This window comes from Lactuca sativa, chromosome 8 (assembly GCF_002870075.4).
Source record: "Lactuca sativa cultivar Salinas chromosome 8, Lsat_Salinas_v11, whole genome shotgun sequence".
NCBI classification, from domain to species: Eukaryota; Viridiplantae; Streptophyta; class Magnoliopsida; order Asterales; family Asteraceae; genus Lactuca; species Lactuca sativa.
This window is the reverse complement of record NC_056630.2, coordinates 167,125,829-167,136,793: the sequence shown is the minus strand read 5'-3', so window position 1 is coordinate 167,136,793 and position 10,965 is coordinate 167,125,829.

The following is a 10,965-nucleotide window of genomic DNA, read 5'->3' as shown; positions in this document are numbered from 1 at the left end:
CTAAGGCATCACAAATCAGGCCACTCTAGTCCTATCATGGATACCCAGTCTTCTAGCATGCATAACAATTCATATCATATCATATCTCTTAACACTTCATTGTAAGGGTATTTTGGGGATCTTTACCGTTCGGGCGCTGGCTGATCGTACACACTGCTTCATTTTTGTTTACCACAAAATCCTTTATAGAAATTTTATGCCTTTGTTTTTAAAAGTTTTCCTCAAATCCTCGATTTGAGTTCAGTTACGCCCGAAGGTGTACCCGAATCCCTCAAACCAAGGCTCTGATACCAAATTGTAACACCGGAAATTTTAAAACCAAATTTTCATTTCTAAAATGTATTATCAACCAAAACAAGGCATAAGTATCCAATGTATCATATCATAATACAATCATATAAATCCCAAGATCATAAATCATCCCTCAGTGTGTACAAATCATGTCGGCGCCTTCTCACGGTCCTCGCTAATACCTGAAACACATACACAACAACTGTAAGCATACATGCTTAGTGAGTTCCCCAAAATACAACTTACGCACATACGCCTTTCCAGGCCCTGACCTTCCGGTCCATGTGTCTCAGGGGACTTCCGTCCCGACTAGGTAAACCTTCCGGTCCTACCTACATCAACCTTACGGTCCACATCACAACGCCTTCCGGCCCATAACATAATGCCTTCCGGCCCATATCAAGCATATCATACTTAGCACATATAACAATTAACTTTTCACATATAGCACATACGTCTCATAACATATCCGACCTTCCGGTCACACAGTCAAAACCCTTCCGGGTACAGTATAGTGAGAAGACTCACCTCGCGAATATCGATAGCTAGCAAATCCTGGAATCACACGTGCTCGATCCTCCGAGCTACAATCTCCCTATATCATCATACGTCTGTTATTAACATTTTTCCACTAAGGTTGACTACCCTTTATAAGTCAACACTAGTCAACTCTTGGTCAACGGTCAACGGTCAACTTTGACCAGACTCGGCGAGTGCACTAGGGCGACTCGGCGAGTCTAGACGTTTTCACCAATCTCTCTAGGATTCCCTTTTGACACGTCGAGTTCTCCCCCTGACTCGACGAGTTCCACCTGGAAGAATCGCGGGGCCACCCCGACTCAACTCGTCGAGTCCAAGAACAACTGGGCGAGTCCCAGCTCGACTTGGTCCACCTTACCACCCTCTCTAACTCGCCCTGACTCACTGAGTCAACCTATGACTCGACTGGACCACTCACTGGCGATCTAAGGACAATCTTCAAGCTACTCGTCGAGTCTGCTCATCGGACTCGGCGAGTCCATGCCATGCAATCACTCAAACTCGCTTCTAAGGTCAGATCTGCTCCAACAATTCATAGATCTGGCCTTCCTAGACTGATTCATCATGTAAAGCCCTTATCTTGGTGTTCACAACACACCCCATGGCTCATAAATAGCATTTTGACCCAAGGCATAAGGATTCCAATCCAAAACCTCCATTGATTCACAGAAAGCTTGGGCAAAGGGACACTCTGGACCTCCAAGGGTCCAGATCTATGGTCTAAATCGCTTAAGGGGCCAAGCGGGCTCTAGATCTAGCCACAAAAGGGTTCAATAAACCCTAAATCAAATAAACATCAACATAGAAGAGGGTAGCTCGAAGATATTACCACAATAGTGATGCTCTGGACTCCAAACTCTCAGAAAATGGATCCCCTTCCTTTCCCCTTAGCTGATCCTCCCTTTCCCTTGCAAGATGACACCTCCAAGATCAATAATGGCCTCCTACTTTGCTCCAAACGCTCACACTCGATTAGGGTTTCACTCCAGGGACTAGTGAGCACAAAAGACAGCCATAAGGCCCTTTAAATAGGTCCCAAACCCGAGAAATTAGGGTTTCATTAAACAGCGCGGACTCGCCGAGTCCATACCTTGGACTCGCCGAGTCCAGCCGCGAACCCGCGCCGAAATCGCGATCCTACTTGGCGAGTCTGAGCCCCAACTCGCCGAGTACCCTCACAAAACAAAAAAAATTGAAAGCATAAAAGATACCTGGAAATCCGGGCTGTTACACCTAAAAAGTCAAGTATTGTAACCACTTTTGAGTTAATAAAATTAACTTTGATAATAAAATGTCCAAAAAGTTTCTATTTAAATTCCTTCTATGTTTAAATGTCATTAAACCATGATCGTACGTAAAAAGAATGCCCAAATCTGACTTCGTATATTGAAGTTATGATTTTTCCAAGTTCGACTTAGCATCAGTCAACTAAAAACTCGAATCGGAGATCGAGCGACTTTTGGCCGGAATGACCTAAACGAGAATCGAAGGTCTCGACAATGGTATTTCAGCGGTGAAAAGTCTGGCAAAAACCGACGTCAGATAAAGAAGTTATGAATTTTTAAAGAAATTCCTTAATCACGACATTTTATAAATAAATAATAAAAATAATTTCGGAATTTGCCAACGGAGTCTAAACGAAAGTTGTAGAGCGTAGTCTCACCTACGCGTGGGTATAAAGACCATCGAAAACGGAGTTCGTATGAAGAAGATATGAATTTTTGAAGTTTATTAAATAAATTATATACAAATTTAAATAAAAAATCCGGTAATATCCGAAGGAGGAGTCAGCGTCCTCATCCGAGTTACGCGCCGCGTAACCCCATACGCCCCGCGTACCCAAAGGCCTTGGTCTCGGTCCGTCCATGTCGCCCCTATACGAGCCTACCCGACCCATCCCATCCGAAGCGAAGCAGTCGAGGACTCGGTCACGGGTGACGCACGAGTACGCCCGCGTACCGAGGCTTCTCAGACCACTATAAATAAAGATGCGAGGGTTCCGGGAAATTCACCCCATTTCTCTCATTTCTCTCACGATATTGCCTCGATTTCCGTACCCGTTCTAACCCGAAGCCCTGGTCATTTTGCTCAAGTCCCGAAGGTTGATTTTACTCCCGAGATTCCCGAGAATCCCGAGAAAAATCCATTTCCCAAGAGGAAACTCTGCCCGGTTTTCCATCTCGCTATCTTCAAACTTTCAAGTGAGTTCATACCCCTTAATTAACCCTTTTTAAATATTCTAAATGCTTTTATATGCTTTCTAAGGGGGGGGGGGATTACAAGTAAAACACACGATTACTATCTGGTGTTATATATAAAGATTTTTATACACTTTTATTAAGTAGAATCATATGTGATTTATAAACTTTATAGGGAACTCTCGTATACAAAATATATTACAATAGAATCCTATCTTTAAAAATATAAATTGTTGTAATGCATGTATAAACTAAACATTTTCTTAGATTATATGTATACTTGTCTATCTTAGGCTCTACAAAGTCTATACATTTATAAAAAGTGATACCTTTTCTAGGCATTTTCTAAACAAATAAGTCACACTTTTAGAAAACTATAATAGGTACAGTTTTACGAGGATATTGCTAACTTTTACATACTAGAAAAATGATTTTCAAGAAGTCACTTTCATATACAAGAACAAACGAGCATTTTAACACGTAAATCTGTTTTTATACCACGGTTTTGTGAGACATTAACTTCACGTACGTTCGAGTACACATTTCAAGTCCTGTATTATATACCAGAATCCCTTGGAGGGGGAGCATGGTGTTTGTGTATAGATCTATACGGGCTTGACAACCCGCGCCCTGACTGTTAGCTACAGTCCACCATTTGGGGTGACAAACGTCATAACATTCCAACGCCTGAAGAACATTGTGTATAGGCATTCCGAGTCAATAGTATGGTTATAAAACTCACATGGGGTATTAAAAATGCATTGATTTACAAGGTTTTCAAACACATTGGTTATTTTACACTTACATACATTTTAGAAACAAACATTGGTCTTGAGAGAAGGCTACTTTCATACTAGTAGAAAATATAGGATTTTCTAAACACAAACAAACAAGGACAAAACATTTCATTTCATACAAACATTGTCATTTAAATACTTATGAAACTCACCAGCTTAAATGCTGATCTACTCTTTCAAAATTACTTGTATGTCCCAGGGAATCAGTAATTTCAGGTATCATTATGCTTTTGATGAAGGGATGTTGTGGCGCCAGTTTAATCTCATATTTTGACATCATATTGTAATTGGTTTTGAACATGTAACTTTTGACAAATGTAAACTTTCAATTATATATATGATGATTGTATTGCTTTCTTTAGTATGTATTCATTTGTTACGTTACCACATGAAGTCATCCGCCCCCGATCGTTTTCGCCGTTCAGGTTTGGGGGTGTGACATAAGTAAACTAAATTATGAACCTCTACTCCTTTGGTGTTGAAAACCTTTTTCCAGAACATCTCCTATGCTAAAATTCGTCTTCTGGAAACCCTCCAATCAGCCAAAAGTGCTCCAAATCATAATGGGCAAGGGAATTTACAGTTTTCTGATTTCCCGAGTTCACGTCGTGAACCATAAGGATTCACGTCGTGAATATGGGATAAGTGTGTTCGGCAAGGACTCTTTCTCCCGCATGCATATCTTCTAGAATTCTTCACTCACGTCGTGAATCATGAATTATTCACGTCGTGAGTACGTCTTTTTGGTGATTTTTCGTTCTTCTTTTCTTCAATCCTCCAAAGTTCCATATTCTGTCAATTTCAGTCCCTGTCTTCGAAGATGCTTCTATTTGACTGCAAAATAACAATTTAAACTTATAAGTACCATTATTCTATGCAATTGACCAAAATATTAATAGAAATGTAAATAAATATTGCCTAAAAATATGTATAAATATGGAAATATCAATAATTTAGTGATAAATCCATAGTAATCCTCTCCCATTTCCGCTAAGGTATTTCTGGCTGCTAGAGCAGACCTCAAGGATTCTGATATTCAACCTTCACCTTGGCGCAAGTCAGGCACTTGCCCAAGAAGGTAGCGATCTCTGCTTTCATGTTTGGCTACCAATATAACTTCTTCAGATCCAGGTACATGTTATCTGAATCTGGGTGAACGGGGAATCTAGTCTTGTAAGCTTTGTTCATGACAACCTCCCTGTAACCACCGAACTTTGGGGTCCAGATTCGGTCCATGTAATAATAGACTCTGTCTCCCTTGATCTCTAAGTTCTTTTCCATTCCTCTCAAGGCTTCATCTGACTTGTTCTCTGGTTTTAAGGCTTCCAACTGAGCCTCTTTGATATGAGCGGATAAATGGGAATGGATGGTCATTGTTTGTTCCTTCACTCTATGACCTGAATACTCTTTCCGACTGAGAGCATTTACTACCACATTGGCCTTCTCAGGATGGTAGCGTATATCGCACTCACAATCACTGACTAGCTCTACCCATCGCCGTTTCCTCATGCTCAACTCTTTCTGGTCAAAAATGTGTTGTAGGCTTTTATGGTCAGTGAAGATGGTGCACTTGGTTCCATAGAGATAATGTCTCCATATCTTTAATGCGAAGATCACTGCTCCCAACTCCAGGTCGTGAGTTTTATAGTTGACTTCGTGTGTTTTCAGCTGCCATGAGGCATAAGCAATAACCTTTCCTCGCTGCATGAGCACACAACCTAGGAACTGATTTGTTGCATCACAGTAGGCAACGAAGTCCTCCGTTGCTTCGGGCAGAGATAGGATAGGTGCGCTGCATAGGGCCTGCTTCAATGTCTGGTACGCAGTGTCTTGCTTTTCACTCCAACTAAAGAGTACACCTTTCTGAGTTACGGTGGTTAGAGGCTTAGCAATCCTGGAAAAATTCAGGATAAACCTACGATAGTAGCCAGCGAGGCCCAAGAATTGACGGATTTATGTGGGTGTCTTCGGTGCTGACCAATTCTCAATTGCTTTGATTTTGGATGGGTCCACGTGTATGCCTTCCTCGCTTACCACGTGACCAAGGAAAGTTACTTTTCGAATCTAGAATTCGCACTTAGAGAATTTCGCATATAACTTCTCCACCCTTAGGGTCTCCAGCACTAGCCTCAAGTGCTTCCTATGATCTTCCTTGCTTCGGGAATAGACAAGTATATCATCAATGAACACTATCACGAACTTGTCTAGGAAAGGGCGGCACACCCGATTCATCAGATCCATGAATACTGCCGGTGCGTTGGTTAGACCAAAGGGCATTACTACAAACTCATAGTGACCATATAAAGTATTGAAAGGTTGTCTTGGGAACGTCACTTTCATGAACTCGTTGCTGATGGTACCCTGATCTTAGATCTATTTTTGAGACATAGCTGGCTCGTTGAAGTTGGTCGAAGAGGTCGTCGATTCGGGGAGGAGGATAACGTTTTTGTACGGTAAGCTTGTTCAATTCGCGTTACTCAATGCACATCCAAAAAGATCCATCCTTCTTTTTCACAAATAAGACTAGGGCTCCCCAGGGTGAGGAACTCGGTATGATGAATCCTTTGTTGAGTAGCTCGTTGAGCTGGCCAGATAACTCTTGTATTTCTGCTGGCGCTAGACGGTATGGATACTTAGCTATGGGGGTAGCTCCGGGGATTAAGTCGATTCAGATCTCGACTTGAAGCTCAGGAGGGACTTCGGGAAGATCTTCGGGGAAGACATCAGGAAAGTTGCAGAGTTCGGGGATGCTCTCGAGGTCTTTAACTTCCTATTTCTCATTAACAACATGGGCTAGGAATTCTTAGATATTTTTGGGCTTTGATGCACGAAATGATATGGAGGTTTGAACTGATTTTATCGCCATAAATCATAAGGGCTTCGCCCGATGACAAATTGAGACGAATAGCATTTTCATAGCAAAGGATATCAGCATGATTAGCTCTCAACCAATCCATGTCGGCATAAGGTCGATTGGGAAGGAATGATCGTTTAGAGTAAGGGTACAACCGAAGAATACGTCGTTAGTGCTCTCTTTCTTACCATTAGCCATCTCAACGATGAATTTTTCGGTTAAGGGTTGGGGTTTATGCTTGAGAAGATGCTTGAATGCATGACTAACAAAAAATTTCTCCGCCCCAGAATCGAAAAGATTACATGCATAAGAGTTGTCGAGGATGAACGTACCCGTAACAACTGTGGGATCAACAACTACCTCCTCCTGGCCCATTGCCAGCACCCTCTGTCACACCCCAAAACCGGAACTAGGGATGAGAATTTGGCCCGAAAACCCGAACCGAACCGAAAGCGGAACCGAACCGAACTGAATTAGACCCGAATAAGCAATTCGATTCGGTTTTCGGGTATCTATATAAGGCTTATTCGGTTTTCGGGTTATTCGGTCCGGGTTACCCAAATAAGGGCTTATTCGGTCCAAAAGGACCGAACCGAATATGAAAAGTCACATTTTTTTTCCAATTGCATGATTGCTTATTCGGTCTTGTGTTCTATCGATCGTTATCCAAAATACTCATGTAATGTTTAATGTTTATCTTATGTACATATAGATAGATTTTTTGGTGTTTTAGATGTTTAATGTTTAGTGTTTAATATGTTGCTTAATAACTATAACTTAAGAATGTGGTGGTTGGATTTTACATTTTATATATCAAGAATAGTTAATCCGTGTTATTTGTGTTTATCATAAGATACAAAAGTCATAAAAAATACAATATTTATAATCACATTGTAAATGTTATTTGGGTTATTCGGGTTATTCGACTCCTTAATCATCTTGTACATCTTATTTGGGTTATTCTGGCCGGAACCGAACCGAATCCAATAATACCCAAACCGAACCGAACCCGTATTGCTTATTTGGTTCGGTTTTCGGTTCATATGATTACCCTTATTCGGTTTTCGGTTTATTCGGGTTCGGGTCGGTTCGGTTCGGTTCTGACCCGAATAGCATCCCTAACCGGAACGGCGGAAACGTTGTGGGCGGAGGACGTCATGCATAGTATCACAACAATTGCATCATAGCAAGCATAGTAAGTACAACCAAACACTGAATACATATATGAACAAGGTTTACATTGTCTTAGTACATAGTTTTCTTCATATCCAAAGTAAAATAGAAGTACGTGACTCTAACGCTCCGACTTATCCAATCTCCTGAAAGAACCTATCTACTAATCCCCTGAGAATACAAGAAGTTTTGAAAGAATATCAGCATAAAGCTGGTGAGTTCATAAGCATTTAGTTTTGGTGGAAAATGTTTCTTTGATCCTTTTGAAAAATGTTCCTCAAGAAAATTCTATATTTTCTTATGAAAAGCGTGTTTGAGAACCCATTCCTTCCATGACTTCCCGATTCATAAAGGGTATGTACAACCCAAGGAGTCGTGGAATGAGTATAAATATATGTTGGTTACATGTAAAAACAAACACTTTAATGAAAAGCCGAGTTATGCCGGGAAAATCCTATATTTTCCCTAAAAACAGGTTATCCGTCCTAGAGGTAGAGATGCCAGTTTAGAAATCCCTGATTACTATAAGTGTATTTATGAAAATAGTTTTATTACTCAAAATAAAACAATGAAGAGTAGAGTCTGTGAACCAAAGTTAGTTTATACTTATTTGCGAGTCGTATAACCATACTTGATATGACCGAGAGACCTTTATAACGTTCTTCAAGCGTTAAGCTAAATGACATTTGTTCACCCCAGGCATGCCTGCCTAACTGTAGCTAGCAATTCCGGTGTGGGATTGTCAATCCTGAATAGATCTATTGACAAATCCCATGCTCTCCCTCCAAGAGACTCTGGTTATACTAAAATGATTTATCCGTGTACACCTAAGGGTACAGTATTGAAGTAGAGCCTCACAATTCTGTATAATCTAGTTTACTAGCGGGAAAACAGTATAAAACAATATTTATCCATGAATAAATGTACTTTATACTCCTGAGAAAATATATATAACATAAACTAAATTTGTGATAGTTTATACATATTCATTCATGAAATCTGATTTGGTAGAAACTGCCTAGAGGGTTATCCCAACCTATACCCATTATAGTTTATTAGAGTTGATATAGAAAATACTTTGTAAAACCCTTTCTGAAAGCAATGAAGTTAGATTTCCAATTTTAAGAGTTTCCCTTATGCTCAACATATTACAAAAAGGGATAAAATATCTGAATATGTTATTAAACATGGAAATCATTAACTGTATTAACAAGTTTAAAACTTAATAAAATACTTTGAGTTTGGCTTGTATTCCCCCCTGAAAACATTAAAAACACGAAAAATATAGGGGTGTGAACTCACCGTTTGACGTGTGATTCGAATGTAGGATCGTTACGGATGTTTAGTGTCAAGTGCAACCTCGAGCACAAACAGACCCTATTTAACATATAACGATGTATGGACATAACTAGTGTATAATACAACTAATCATGATAAACGACACCCTACGGGACTAGGAAACACTTGGGACAAGTGCTACAATCACATATGATTGTATTAAGGGAGTGTAAGGCCACATAAAAGAGTGTGTGGTCGGAGTGTGTTGTAGTGTGTGGTTAGAGTGTGTGGTTGGAGTGTGTGGTCGGAGTGTGTGGCCAGAGTGTGTGGTCGGAGTGTGTGGTCGGAGTGTGTGGTCGGAGTGTGTGGCTGGAGTGTGTGGTCGGAGTGTATGTTCGGAGTGTGTGGTGAGAGTGTGTGGTCGGAGTGTGTGGTCGACTTTAAGGTGAATCAAGGCTCAAATCATGAACTCTTTCAAGTATAGCAAGCTAAAAGGATGGAATACTTACGTATTTGAAGCCTTAGAAGTCTTTGTAGTTGATTCAAATAGAGACAGAGAGAGAGAGAGAGGTGTATAGTTGAGGAGAGGGGAAATGAAGTGAAAATGAGCCTCATCTATATATAGATAATAGGTGTGCGGCCACACACTCATGTGTGCGGGCACACACTCAGGTGTGCGGCCCGACACTCATGTGTATGGCCGCACACTCATCTAGAGGGATTCTTTGGGTTTTTGCAACCCTAGATCTTAAACCAACCCATCCCTAAGTCAAAATTTTGGTTTACGAGGCTTTAGATCATCCAAACAGACTTAAGTAATGCTAAAAGATAGCTGAAAAGAGTTTAACATTGATAGTATTGAATAGGTCAACAAGGTAGAAGTTTCAGGGTATATAGAGTACAACTCATGAACTTGGAAAGAGGTGAGGGTACTTCTGTTTCATTGAGTCCTCGCGCTCCCAAGTAAATTCAGGTCCCCGCTTGGCATTCCAGCGAACCTTCACTATCGGGATGCAACTCTGCTTCGTATGTTTGACTTCCCAGTCCATGATTTCAACAGGTTCTTCCACGAACCGTAGACTTTCGTCTAGCTCAATTCCGTCGAGAGGAATCACAAAAGTTTCGTCGGACAAACACTTCTTTAGGTTCGACACGTGGAAGACAGGTTGGACGCTGTTGAGTTCTCGTGGTAATTGGACTTTGTATGTTACGGGACCAATCCTGGCAAGGATCTTGAATGGTCCAATGTACCTTAGATTTAGCTTTCCACGCTTTCTGAAACATATCATGCTTTTTCAGGGTGATTTCAGGACTAGTGAGAGTATTGTCGTGGACTTGACTCTTGACTAGTTGCATGTTGCCCACCTCAGTCCATCACACAGGGGATCTATACTTACGGCCATAGAGACTTCGTGCGGCACAACCTTGATGCTGGAATGGTCTTCATTGTTGCAAGAAAGTTCCACTAAGGGTAGATGAGTGTCCCACAACCTATCTGCAATTGTCCGGATTGTTCTCTTACTTTGTCCATTTCTTTGTGGATGATAGTCTTCGCATGAATACTTTCAGGTTTCGAAGAGAGGTGAATTTTCAAAGTTCGCATCTAGTTTGACGTTACAAGCGACGAGAGTTTCGCGATAAAACGATTTAAGACAAAAGGGTTTGGTATACATAGACTCGGTCAGACTAAGCGGGACGACGTTGTATGTAACAGCCCAAAATCTCAAGTATTGTTAAATTGCATTTTGGGGTGTTTTAAAGGGGAGACTCGGCGAGTCGGAGCCAGACTCGCCGAGTAGGGACGCAGAGTTGGTCGCGGGTTCGCGACTGGACT